General features: G+C 34.6%; 1 protein-coding gene and 1 pseudogene across 1 annotated transcript in view; both read left to right on the top strand.

Moving 5' to 3' along the window:
• LOC111141179 (hyperpolarization activated cyclic nucleotide gated potassium channel 1) overlaps positions 1–14847 on the top strand; it is a 396704-nt gene that overhangs the window by 12293 nt on the left and 369564 nt on the right. The gene's annotated exons all lie outside the window — the stretch shown is intronic.
• LOC111141040 lies at positions 1404–13338 on the top strand (annotated as a pseudogene).

Raw genomic sequence — 14847 nt, forward strand, 5'->3', positions numbered from 1 at the left:
ACCTTGTTCAAAACCCTGCTTAGCAGTTATTCCCTATATCTCTGCCCTGTTTTTACTTCATAGAACTTTTCACAATTTATTATGTTATATGAAATGTTTTGATTATCTAATTTGATTTTGATCTTTCCTCACCTATAATTAAGCCTCACTTAAGGGCTTAGCTATAACCCCTGTGTAAAGCACTGTATTCCCAAGCCTAGCTTCATGCATGGCATGAAGTATGAACTCAATAAACATGAGTGAATGAAGAAATTTAGCAATACCATGCTCAGTCTTGGTTTTCATACATGGTTTTCAGCAACCAGGTGGTCTTTTCCCCTATATTTCCTACAAAAAAAAGGGAGTATTTTAATTTATGCAGATAGCCAAACCTAACACACAGAAACCTGTATTGAGAAATAAAGTTTGAAGCTATTTAAAATAATATGCCTGCATACTTGTATTAATTCAGTTTACTGTAATGCTTGTTTTTATGTAGTTTTTAAAAAATTTGGGAGTACATGTTGTGGATATCTTGAGATGACTCTTGTTTCACAGCCCTGGAAATGCTATTTAAATGTCACTGCCTTTGAAATCAATCCTATCTTCATCAAAATAAAGCTGAAAATATATCTCTTTGGGCACTGAGATTAAGAAAGGGTAACATTACTTTTTTGTATGTATCATGGTTTTTTTTTTTTTTTCTTTTGCCAAATTGTGTTGCCTTGGTATAACAGTGCACATTTCAAGCCCTGTGGTATGGGGATTGGAAATTAACACTGTCTCTATAGATATAATTAATAAAATATTGAGTCAGTGTTTTGAAAGAAGGTATAATTAATAAAATATTGAGTCAGTATTTTGAACTTCGACTCTGTGGTAAGTAGGTTCTTTTATTGTGTTCACCAAACTTTAAAAAAAAAAAAAAAACCAACCAGAATTTTTCTGAATAAGCACTATTAAATTGATCCTTGTGTCTTGTTAGTGGAAAGGATATCATAGATCTTGATATAAGAAAATTGAAGTTGACATAATTTTTCAAAGGACAGGGAACTTGAATTTTAGAAGACAGTGATAGCTTAGTTTTTACACATAAAAATATGGCAGATAGATATTATATATCTATTATATATCTGTAATAGATATCATATATCTATTATATATCTATCATATATCATATAGATATATGGCAGAAAGACAGCAAAACCCAAACACCTGGACAACATTTATAGCAAAACATTTATAACAAAACCAAATAGTTTTATAGCAAAACCTAAACGATAAATAGTTTGGGACAAACCTGTACCCACTGCAAGCCCTGTGTTTTCTGAACCTCCATGAAGGTTGAAGGAAGGAAATAATAAGAATCAAGGTCATCTGATAGATCAGAGAAGAGGCAAACTTCCCACATAACCAATAGGTATATGCTGGAGAAGCAGCTGAAATTGGAATGGGATTTGCACAATCCAAGAGCAAGAGGTCTGAGGCAATTTCAGGAGGAAGAATGGCTGATCTCAGATCTGGGGCTGGAAGTACATATTAAGGGCTTGGAACAACTTGACATACCAGATAATAAGGAAATTATGAAAGACTACCAGGGTAATATAAAAAAGAACCAGGAGCCAACTTGAAGAAGCCAAGATGAGTTTCAAAAAGGATGAAAATTTCAACAAAGTCAAACTCAGAGGATGTTCAAATTTGAGTTCAGAATGATACAAAAAATGGTTAACCTCTGAAACTCATAATACTCAATTCCTTACCTTGAAACTTGGATAAATGAAAGAAATGAATCAGGTATTTACCCTGCTTTGCCTATATTATCTGAACCAATGTGTAGCCAAATAGTAGAGGAGGAAAAGAGTGTCTTTATAAAACTGTAGAGTTAATACATAAAAAGGTAATGGTGTTATTAGAAAATCAGCCTTTTACCACCACCATTCAATTAACGCATCTAGACGTTCAACATCAATGGTCACTAACGACAAGAAAGCGCAGAGCCAGATGTTGCATTTTCTTGATTAAAGAACACACACAGCTATAGTTTTGCCAAGGGAATGGAATCTGAGTCTCATCTGGCCTCTGCGCCCAGGTGCCAAACTTGAGGAAATACGGAGGGCCGAGAAACATGCTGAACTTGTTACCTTGAGCACGTGTAATCCGCAAAATCCGATGTTGGAGAATCAATGCGCCTGCCACCCAGGCTCTTCAGCAGATAAATAGTAAGGAAAAGAATGGGGTGGAGGGAAATTTGTAGATTAAGAGACAGTCTGAAAGTGGAGGTTCGAGGCAGATCAAACTATGCAAGTTAGGGGTGTGTAATTGAGATGAAACTATATAAAGAAGTTCAAGGAAACAACTATTGTGAAAGCAGAACTGTTATTTCAGAGGGTTCCCTGGGGTCTGTGATTGGGATGGTGCACCTGGCAGGTCTTCCTAGGGGTGGTGGTGATAAAATTCTAGTTCTTGTCCTGAATGGTGGTTTCAAGGATGTTTGATTTATAATAAATCACTGGTTTCTGTATCTGTTTATTTTATAATAAAAAGTAAGAAAAAAAAGGGGAAGAGATCTTAATTTTCAAAAAGAAAGATCAGGATATGATGAAAGTGTAATACTACTATTTCTCTTTCTGTTTTACTCACAGATCTGATTTAGATTTGGAGCAGAACCCTGGATATGCTAGGGCAACCAAGATAATGCAACTTTATGGTGGGGGAAATGACCCAGACACGATCTCACAAAAATCAGAACCTTAACTCTTTTAACTTGATTTAAGGAGATGCTCAATCCCTTTGAAGTTAGTCTGTAAAATTGGAGAGAATGTTATCCGTCTCCTTTGGGATGTTGTGATAATAAGATAATATATGAAAGAGGCTTGACACCTAGCCAATATTTAACAAATAGTAAATTCCCTTTTTAGTTTCTTTTTGTTATCCTCTTAAGTGATTAATGTATAAGTACAAATAAAAAATAGTGGTTTATTTGAAAGATATTGGATCATACTCACGAATTCACTCATTCAATAAATATTTACTGAGTGCTGAGTATGTTCTCAGGGAACACTAGGGGCTTTCGATGTAGGAAAGAATGAAACTACCAGTAACTGTCCTTCAGGGGATTTTTATCTAGTAAAGAAGGCAGGCACATAAGAATTTCACCGGAGGGAAAGAACGCCAATAGGGAAGTCGTACAAAAATGATATGCCACTAAAGAAAATCATACATTGATTCTGTATTTACTCATCAGCTAAATTTTATAATTCTTATCTATTTCTGAGAGTTTTGTTGCAAACCATCACAGTAGTCAATATTTTTCCATGTGTTTTGTTTGTTTGTTTTTTAAAAAAATGTAATCACTGGGGTAAAATTATCTTAGATATTTAAACTTTAAGTCTTTATTAGTCTGTTGTTACACTGTTGTGATTTAGAAAGCATAAAGTATTTTCAGTTGAGTTTTTAAAGTCAGTCAAGAATTATTTCAGAATTGTGTGTTTAAAAGATAGAAAAATCCATTGGAAAATAGCAAAGGGATTTACTTGTTGACTAAATGTGGACTGCCTCTATGTTTCTTTTCTATGAAAAATAGATCTAATGTATATTCCTTCTGTATCAACACATCATGTTGGAAAGAGAGAAAAGCTCTTAACCTACTTTCCTATCTTCAATTTTTAACTTTATCATGCTTGTTAATTGCCTGGGTGTCCTTTAACCATCTATTTCCATGATTCTTTCCCAGAGGCTTGGTTTAATTTTAAAAGTGCAGTGTATTCAGCCCTAATTATGTGAGAGCTCACTGCAGGCAAACAGCAAGAGATAGTAATGACCAAAATGTATTCTTAAATCAGTGCGACAGATACCACAAGCACATTGCTGTAAACATTAATGACTAGGAACTATAACTATGTAAGGTAATATTTAGAAGCTAGTGATGTATGAAAATAAAATTCCTTCCTAGAAACATAACTTCACTAACTGTGATTTTTAAAATATATATGTTTTTGTGGTTTTACATTTTTTATTTCTCTTATCAAGTATTTAAACAAGGTCATCACCCCCACAGCCTCAAATTCTTTTATTTGCAATAACTAGACATGAAGTAGTTCTGCTTTATCTGGGTTTGAATGAAGCTCACAAAAAATGCTATCTGTGTGCCTATAAATACTGCCCATGGTTTTCTTTGAAAGCATGTTACTATGTTGACTAAATGTCCACAGTAAATCAAGAATTTTAAGTATTTTTCATCACAGTTAGTTTTACATTAATTTAGTGGGGGAAAGAATTATTGTTGAAATGTTTTGACTGGTCGTGCATGGGACAAGCAACAGTCAGTGATTTATTCTATAGAGCCAAAATGCAGGATTACCTGCTAAATTCTGTGTGCCAGACACTGTTTTAAGTGTCTTTATTTACATTATAGTACTGAATCCCTTGAGCGACCCTACAACAGCTATTACCTGTGTCATATTACAGTCCAGAAAACCAGATGATGGAGCAGTTAGGTGGTCAGACAGCATCTACGTAGAGAAGCTTGGATTTGAACCCAGGGATCTGGCTCAAAGCCCAGGATCTTAACCACTTATCCCAGAGGAATTTAGTCATATCGTGACCCAGTTGACTCAGTCTTTTTCTCTGACTTGATTAAAAAATGTAGTGTTAGAATTTAAATATTCTTTTTCTGGTTATAAGAATCTGAGTTATTTAGGTGATGGTCTTGAGTGGAAAATGGTACCCCATTAGCCAAGAATTGACTCCATTTTTCTGAAAGTTCACTTCAGTTCACCATGTTGGATTGAATTCTATGTGTAAAAACCTCATTATTCCAAATGCTTATTTCTCTTTATAAAAAGCTAAACATTTGACAATAAAGAGTTAAGGGTAAATCTCAAGAAATAAAATGTTCTTATCCAGGCAGGCAACTAAGACAGGAATAAAATACAAAGCCCCCCCCTTTTTTTTGGCTCTACTTAAGTTTAATACTTCAGAAAACATAAGAACTAGTGAAAACAATTCTATTTCCTAAAAATACTTTTAATTTCCTTTCTTCCTTCTTCTTCTTTTTTTTTTGTATCCTTTTAAATGCTAGTGCTTACGTACCAGAATGAACAAACTATTCAAATGAAAATAGCAATGAAGAGCTGTATTCATAGTGAAGGCATTGGGATGTGTATGGAAATAGAAAGAAGCTGTAAAACTTTAGCTACAGATATTGTTCCAGAAGGATATAGCTATTGTGCCAAAAGGTCAATGTTTGCTGTTAGGTTGCAGTTTACAACCATATAAATATTATATAATAGATAGCTTATAAATTGGAGTTCATTAGAATGATAATGGATTACAATTCCTTTAAGAGAAAATTTAAGAGAGTTATTATTAGACTTTGAATCTACTGAAAAAAAAAAAAAAGAAAAGAAAAGGCAGAGTGCTTGTGTGGCTCAGGTGATAAGCGTCTGCCTTAGGCTCAGGTCATGATGCCAGGGTCTAGGGATCCAGCCCCACATCCAGCTCCTTGCTCTGCAGGAAGTCTGCTTCTCCCTCTCCCACTTCCCCTGCTTGTGTTCCCTCTCTCTCTGTCAAATAAATAAATAAAATCCTAAAAAAAAAAAAAAAGGGCAGCGAAGAATGGCAAGAAACAACGTATGAGGTTTTATGTGGCAGATGTCTGAGAGATTTCCCTAGAACAACAGTCCTGTTGTACCTCTGAGATCATTCCGCCTGGTTTCTTGAGGTCTGATAGCAGGATGCTCCATCTAATGGAATCATTGTGTCCAAAAAGGATTATTTCATAATTCCCCATTACTTATTGGCACTGTGAAGCTTAGAAATAATCTAAGGAACCAAAATCCCAAACAGAATGAAACAAAACAGAGATACTAAAGAATGAAGGAAAGTGCTGAAACTTAACTGTTTAAAAATAGAGTTAATTTTGAGTTCTTGGAAAAATGAGGTAAGTGATGTTCTAGTCTTCAAAATCAGAATTTCCTAACAATAATGGATAATTCAAAAGTGTATTTCATCATTTATCCTCTCTTACTTAGGAGAATTTAAGTTCTTTCTCTATGAGAAACATGCTCAAAACACTTTAATTTAAATAACACAAAATGAAACAAACTGGGACGCTTGGGTGGCTCAGTTGGTGAGCCACTGCCTTCGGCTTAGGTCATGATCCCAGGGTCCTGGGATCGAGTCCCACATCGGGCTCCTTGCTCAGCGGGGAGCCTGCTTCTTTCTCTGCCTCTGCCTGCCTCTCTGCCTGCTTGTGCTCTCTCTTTCTCTCTCTGACAAATACATAAATAAATAAAATCTTCAAAAAAAAAAAAAAAAAACCAAACCTTTAGCTCTGAGTTATCTTGGATACTTTTAAAAAGAGGAATTTATATTTAGTCTCTCTCCCTTGCTTATCATTACTCCTAAGCCCTGCATTATCTGGCTTTCCATTTGAGCAGAACCCTGGAAGAATAACAAAAACAAAATAAAAAACACAACCAACCAACCAAACAATAAATCTTGTAAATGTCATTTAATTCCTTGTTTCTTAACCTAGTAAACTCTCTTCAGACTTTATTTAATTTGAACACTTAATGTCACTTGACACTCCTTTTTGACTTCTCTGACCCTTCTCTTCTCTCATTATCGCTTTAATGTTATTGGTTCTCAAGGTCTAGCTTCAGGGTCTTTTCTCTCCTTACTGTACATAATTTCCTTGGGAAGTGCCGTCCATTACCATGCCTTGAACTGTCCTGCCTATTCTAGCCCAGGCCATATTCCTTAGCATCAGATTGCAAACCCAGCTACCCCTTTGATATATCATGTCACCTTTGACTTGATGGCCAAAACTGCTCTCCGGTTTATGTTTCCTCAAGGACTGAGTGATTAATGATGTACTTAACACTAGATCTCATTATTTTAGGCTCCTACTTGTTCTTCCTTGACATTCAACCTGTGGTGCATAGGTTTGCACATGGGCATGAACACACACACATACACTCATACACACCCATACACACCCACACACAAGATTCACCATGCCTTACTTATTCTTCATCATCACTACCAAGGCTCAGGTCTATTTCCTCTCTTACTTTTCTTTTATAATCCATCCATCAGTTTCTAGTGTAGTCCACTTGTGTCTTCCAAACCAACACCATATTGTTCCTACTATATTTTGCTTGTTTTTTAAACATATATTTGTCTTTCATGTGTCTCTACTTATATATGTTTTTTCCAGCTATTTGATATGTCTAAGAATAGAACCAAAATTCAAAGCTAATAGACAACTTTAGTTGTCTATACTTTGAAGTTAAGCAGAGAAACAATGCTAGGTTACAGAGTTAAACTAGAGATAATAAAACATAGCCAGAGAGTTTGGAATGGAATTCAAGAGGCAGTGCTCTGAGAAATTCTCTGAAACTTAACAGATATGCAATTCAATTCAATACTGATTTATTAATAACGTAGTATATGTCATCCCCTAAGCTAGACCCAGGATAGAACACTGAAAAGGCAGACAAAATATCCACAAATTTTTCGACACATAAATGACCATACCCTTTACTATGCATTCTCTTGGAATTTATTTATAATTTATATTCCATTATCTTGAGACTGCATTCATATTATGGCTATATTAGCCATTCTATTCTTCCCTCTGTTTTCCCAAAATTTCCCCAGAGCATCTATGTTTTACCTCTTCTGGTTTTGTTCCTTCCCCTACTATTTACCTGAATGGCATGAATGATATGCTCCAAACATAGCTTATGTTAAGCATGGTAAAATGTTTATTCTGATTTCCCTATGGAATTATACAAATCAAAATACAATGCAATTATAGTTATTTCATTTTATTTTAAATTACTTCTAATGTATGTGATACAATGTATCTGATTGATAAATAAAACTCTATAGGTCTATATAGATTTGCTTCTGCATGTGTGTGTTTCTAGAGCAAGGTTAGACTCCCATTTCTCTTTATGTAAGGATAAGTTGCATATTAAAAATCTTGAAATTTTCCTGAAGATCTCATAGACAATATAATGTAGACTTATGATGACAAAGGAGATCATACTGGAAAAGCTAAGTGATAAGTATATAAACATTTGAAACAAAGAGATGCTTCAAGAAAGAAATCTTCTGGAAATAAAGCTCATGTGTATAAAGCCCAGCCATGTTAAAATACACACACACACACATATGTGCATATGCATACTTTTTAAATCAGGTAAAGCAGCGAAGCCAGACACATACCTGCAGTGGGGAGCTCCCTATTTGTCTTGATCCAATTAGTGACTAACTGGGCTGAGTGTAGGCAAAGTTGTGCAATATGAATAATCTGTGGTCTGCTCCCCAGGCTTTTCCTACAGCGTTTTTCTTTCTTCACTCCTAAATGTCTTTCCCATTAAAACAGAAAAGTATCTGGGACCAACCATTATTAACGGTATTTAGATTTAAGTATATGCATCTTCTTTTTAAACTTACGTTTTTATATCTAATGGTAGAAAAGAAGTTTCACAGTGGAAAGAAGTGAGCAAATTACTGAATGCAGGTGGGTGATGGGAGCTGTGCAGAGATGACCCTTAAATAATATTTGGCTTGTTTGTCTCTTCTTGAAGGTAAAGCTGATTTAATGCTTTGGGATGATCCAGGGAGAGGTCAGAAGGTATAGTCAAGTATAACCAACAGGGCTGAGGATGAAGAATGTGTTTGTAGTACCATTCTTGACATGGTTGTGCAATTTCCCTCTAAGAGTTTAGCATCTCTGTGTACACAGAGAGCATTCAGATTGTAGCCTCTACCCACATTTGGGTTTGGCTGGAAGAGGTGTTGGAATGAAGGGTCACCAGTGACTCGGTGAGCCAGAGAATGCGAGCTCTAGATGATCCCCTATGAGATCTAGTGGGAAAGGAACAGCCATGAAAGGGAATGGGAAATGAATGGGAAATAGACATAATACAACTGCAAATAAAGTGAGAGAGAGGACTTGGCTGGCCTAAGATATCTTAAGGGACAAAAGTTGGTTTCATTCTGCATCTAAATCTGGAGCAAAATTAGTATCAGACTTGGTATTTAGAGGGGTGCTGCAAATTATTGGAAGTATGGGCAGTATGTTCCTCCCAAGATGAAATTCAAAGTAATAAATGAGAGTAACAGTTCCAGAAAAGTTACCAAATCAAAATTTCCAGGAAATTATATTGTTACTTATTTATATTTTTCAAGTAGCAATAATTTTTTGGGACACATATAATCAACATATAGTAGGTGCTTTTGTATCCATGCATCTCTTATTGAAAATGCATTCATTCTGTACTTTCTTATTTTAAATCCCAGAATAATTTTTAGTTGTACTCAAAATATACATATACATATATATATACACATATATATTTTTTAAAGATTTTATTTATTTGAAGGAGAAAGAGAATGAGTGGAGACAGGCAGAGAGAGAGGGAGAAGCAGATCCCCTGCTGAGCGGAAAGCCCTGCTCAAGCATTGATCCTAGGACTTGAGATCATGACCTGAGCCAAAGGCAGATACTAACTGACTGAGCTACCCAGGTGCCCCATACTCAAAATATATTAACGAAATATTCAGTTTTCATGATAATTGAAAAATTTTGTCAATTTGTAACATCATTTCCTGATTTATATGTAATGACTAAAAATATAGGTAATGTTAAGTTGATTCTAGGAGATGGAAGAGGGCACAAAAGTTAAGTTATAGCTAATAAAAATTATTACTATTAATCCTGGTTTTACTGACAAATATATATTTTTTATTTCATTATTACAAAACTCTGTTAGAGATTTTAAGGTAAGCTTAACATAAAATTATGAACGAATATGATAAATTATGTAAGTAGAAGATATTCAATAGAGAATAAATATATTTTTTTGTGAAATGCATGTTTCCCTCTTTTTATTCATTATCCTTTTGTCAAACAATTTAATAATTTTCTCCTTAGAGAGTTCTGTGGCACTTAAAATATATATAGACCTCTAAGTACTCCTCATACAATAGTTTTAAAATTAATTAAATTCTAATTGGAGATATTTAAAATTTTTTGAGTATTTAACCCAAAGAGTTAGTTTACATTGTTCATAGTAAGCAGCTTGGTTTAAGGCAAATTTGTGTATATGTACAGATTAAAAGACAATGAAAATTTGCATTTTAGTTTTAAAATATAAACATAACCATCTCATGGAAAGTTTAGTACAATGCCTAAAAGATCTTCATTTATTATTTAAATGTCTTTGTTGTTTCTTTAAAGTGAAAAGAATTTTTGCCTTAAACATTAAAAATCACTTAAAATGTGAAAATAAATAGTGGGAAATCATTCAGGGGAATATGTGTATTCATATTTGAAATTGTGAGTAATGAAATAATACTTAGTACTAGAATGATTCTGCTGTGCCTTTCGTATGCTAGAGAGTGTGAGGTCAAGTTTGTGATGGTTGCTTAGGGGTCTATTTTAGAATGTCTTATCAGTTGGTTGTAGCTATAGAAAACTTTATTTGAAGACACACGCATTTTTCTATCACCTCTAACCCTCCATTTGTGATGCTGATATAAGCAAAGAATTGTGCTATTTGAAAAGCCACTAATGACTAGGGATGCTTGGGTGGAATTTGAAAAGATAACCTAAAGAGCTCCCAATGCCAAAGATGGAATAATTAAGCAACTAAATAAAAGGGAGTATTGAATTTTAACCCAAAGTATAAAATAAGTATCCATGAATCCATACTGATGTAGATAAACAACTAAATCAATCCACAAGTGGAGAAGAGACAAATCTCTAATGTCAAAAAATTCCAAATAATTTATGTAGATACTCAACCCTCAAGGAAGTGTACTATAATTCCCTATTCCTTAGTTGAGCACTGCCAGTAGTGACTTCTTTTATTTATTTATTTATTTAATTTAATTTTATTTTAGTGACTTCTTTTAAAGAAAGTGAAAATAGGAATAACTTTACAGTTGAGAAACCTGACCAACTTGCCACAGCGAGGTGACCAAGATTAACACTGATAAAGTCATGTTGCTAGTCATGTACTCTTGACATGATGTGGTCTCCATCTCTGTGGTCTTCCTCCACAAAACCCATAACCCCAGTCTAGGCATGAGAAAAACATCAGACAAATTCCAATTTTGAGAATATTTTACAAAATACCTGACCCATAGTCCTTAAAAATGTCAAGGTCATCAATATTAAGAATAGTCCAAGAAACTGTCCCAACCAGTAGGAACTGAGACATGACAACAAAAGTGTATAATATAGTATCCTGGATAAGATACTGGAATAGAAAAAGGACATTGGGTAAAAATAGGGACAATTACAAAAAGTATAGACTTTAGTTGATAATATTCTATTAATATGAGTTCATTACTAATGAAGCTAAGATGTAAAAATAAGGAAACTGGGTTGTGAAGTACATGGGAACTCACTATCTTTGTAATTATCTGTAAATTTAAAACTATCCTAAAGCAAAGGTTTATTTAAAAGATAACCAAAACAATCTTTTAATAACCAGAGACCTACAGAACATGGCAGAAGCTACAAGCCTTTCTAATTTAACAAAAATCTAATCTTTTACATAATATTTTTCTTTATTTTTTATGACACCATTTGTATTTCTGTGTTGTTTAATATGGCAACTTTCTGTCCCAAACACACAGACCAAAAGTAGTAACTTTTAGACAAAATATATTTACTTACTCTAGTTTGTTATTTTGAATTAAGTTCTTAACCAGTTTTTTTATTACTTCATGGAATTCTGTTCTTTTGATCCAAATTGTGTTGATAATATATTTATTTATGGTTTGCAGATGTATACCAGCAATACACGTAATGTTGATAAATGTCCTCTGAAAACACACTGTGACTAGTCAGGCTCACTGAGGCTTGAGGAAGATTTTACCGTCTATTGATTCTAGCTTTTGAAGTTCATTATCATGATGTTAAAAATAACATTATTTTAGAAACACAACATTTTATAAAAGATGAGTATAATAAAATAACTTCTAGCACTTTCTGCACAAACATACCAATAATTAAGGCAGCCCTTGTGCATAGTAGATATGTGTCTTGGTAGGATGCTCACATTTAGTCTGAGGTACAAGCCTGAGTGGTCCACACAGTGCTATGATGTCTTATGACTGGTCAAATGCTTTCCAGTAGTCAACTAATTGAAACAGGTAGATGTAGTATTCAACAGAGAGGTGCACAACATTCTTTCTTTCTTTTTCCTCCCAGTTCCTCATGACATTTTTGAAATCAGGAGTGATAGCATTTTATTTATTTATTTATTTATTTTTTTTTATTTTTTTTTTTTAGTGATAGCATTTTAAAATGTAGAGTTTAACTAAACAATTTTTAACACTTTCTTGATATAACTTTTTTTTTTTTATAGTTTAAAATTTTAAACACCTTTTTTTTTTTTTTTTTTTAAGATTTTTATTTATTTATTTATTTGACAGAGAGAGAGATCACAAGTAGACAGGCAGGCAGAGAGAGAGGGAGAGGCAGGCTCCCTGCCGAGCAGAGAGAACCCGATGCGGGGCTCAATCCCAGGACCCTGAGACCATGACCTGAGCCAAAGGCAGAGGCTTTAACCCACTGAGCCACCCAGGCGCCCCTTGAATCAGCTTTAAAAAAAGTTTTATGTTCTATGTTAGATTTAGCGGCTTTGCAAGAAGAAACTACTTGCAGGTAGCAATAGCAAGTTCTCTGCCATCTCTGACTCATTTGTATTAGTAGTAATTCAGGGCAGAAGCAGTCTTTTTTTTTTTTTTTTTTTTTTTTTTTTAAAGATTTTATTTATTTAGTTGACAGAGACACAGTGAGAGAAGGAACACAAGTAGGGGGAGTGGGAGAGGAAGAAACAGGCTTCCTGCTTAGCAGGGAGCCTGATGTGGGGGCTCCATTGCAGGACCCTGGGATCATGACCTGAGCCGAAGGCAGACACTTAACTATTGAGCCACCCAGGCGCCCCCATAAAGAAATAAACAGTCTTAATGTTTAACTATTGTTTATAGTGAAATACTTTGCTCAAAGTTTTACTATTAAAGTGAGTATACTGAATTGGATAATTGTATCACACCTGGAGTTGGTTCCACCTTCATGATTTTTTTCTTAAGTAGTAGTTATTAAAGAATATTACACTTATTCTGGTTCCTCCAGCATCACCACCATGAAGAAAGTGGTTGAACAGCTCTGGCTGGAACCTAGGCTCAGTGATGTGAAGGTTTCCCCAGCAGCTGCAGATGGGAAACAATTCTGTCCACAGAATGCTTCACATGACCCCCCTGGTGACTGGAGTATTTTCAAGAGTGAATCCTTTCAGACCCGAGAAAGTCTGTACCTTTTTGTAGTAAAGTGAATACTTCGGATGGTTTTCTAAACCACTTTTCATGAACCAGTGAACTAAATTTGAAGCCTGTACAAAAGCTTATCCCTATAACGTGTTGTACTATATAAGCTTCTACCTCTGTCAGTCCTGAACATCTGGCTCTCTGAACTTTCATTCATGTCTTTTTCACAAGGGTAATTATTTTATATACACTGGCAGCAACACACAGTAGAAGACTTAGTATAAAAGTTTTTTGATGAAAAAAAGAATATGCACTTATCAAAACTTACTCAACTTGTAACTATTGAGTTATTACTATATATAACCATGCACTAGGTGCTAAAATTTATCCAAAGAAAAACTACATGAAATCTTAATCTCTGGGGCCTTAGAGTGTATTGGAGGTGTGAGGGTTTAGGGATGAAGCATTTATATAAGTTACTTTAATAATATATATACTATATAGAGTGTGTGTGTGTATATATATACACACACACACATACGTATATGTGTATAAGTATGTATATGTATATAGCACGTGGGTGGCTCAGTTGATTAAGCATCTGCCTTCATTCAGCTCAGGTCATGATCTTGGGGTCCTGGGATTGAGTCCCATGTTGGGGCCCCCTCCTTAGCGGGGAGTCTGCTTGTCCCTCTCCCTCTATCCCCTCCCCCTTCCCTTGCCCCCCCCGCTTGTATTCTCTCTTGCTAGCTCTCTCTCTCTCTCAAATAAATAAATAAAATCTTAAAAATAGATATGTACATATAATGTCAGATAATCTAATGCATGTTGAAAATGCTTTTCTGGTAATGGACTTTAGGGTTACTAGAACAGAGTGATTACTTCAAGCTGGAAAGTTTCAGAGAGTGAATGAAAGGAGGTGGTATTTGAGCTGGACTTTGACGAGAGATGGAATTTGGGAGGTGGAGATAGGAGAAAACCGACATTTTAAGCACATAAGAACAACATGGGTGATAATAGAAAGGAAAGGGTAGTGGGAGATATTAAGGTAGGTATATGGAAAATCAGTTTTTCTTCTTTTTCAAAAATGAGAGATAGGCTTGGATTTTCTGATTGAGAATGCATTTGATAGTTGTTTAAGTACAAGTATTGCCACTTTCTAAGAAATTAAAATACTTGCTATTATATTAAAAATAATTTGATTATATGGCTTAAAATGTGATCTAGGGTCATTAACTTCCGTGTATCATCCATTGTGTTAGTTTCTATTGTAAATGATGTGAAATTTAGGAATATTTATTTGAATCCATTTTGTCATGTGCTGTTTATTTAGCTTTTTTTTTTTTCAATAAAACTGATTTTGGAGGAAATCCCCTTATTGTGCATAAATACATTGTAATTTAATGCATTCTAGAGTTATGTGGGTATATGCGTTGCTCATATATTTTGCAAAGCATGCATTAAAAGGAGGATTTAATCATTTTCTGGAAAAAAATGAGATTTCCCCCCAGCAGATAAATCCTGTGGTAATAGAGCTTATGTTTGATGTAGATCAAACATTAGGGACAT

Source organism: Enhydra lutris, unplaced genomic scaffold, assembly GCF_002288905.1.
Source record: "Enhydra lutris kenyoni isolate GAN:26980312 unplaced genomic scaffold, ASM228890v2 scaffoldscaffold5, whole genome shotgun sequence".
Classification (NCBI taxonomy): Eukaryota; Metazoa; Chordata; class Mammalia; order Carnivora; family Mustelidae; genus Enhydra; species Enhydra lutris.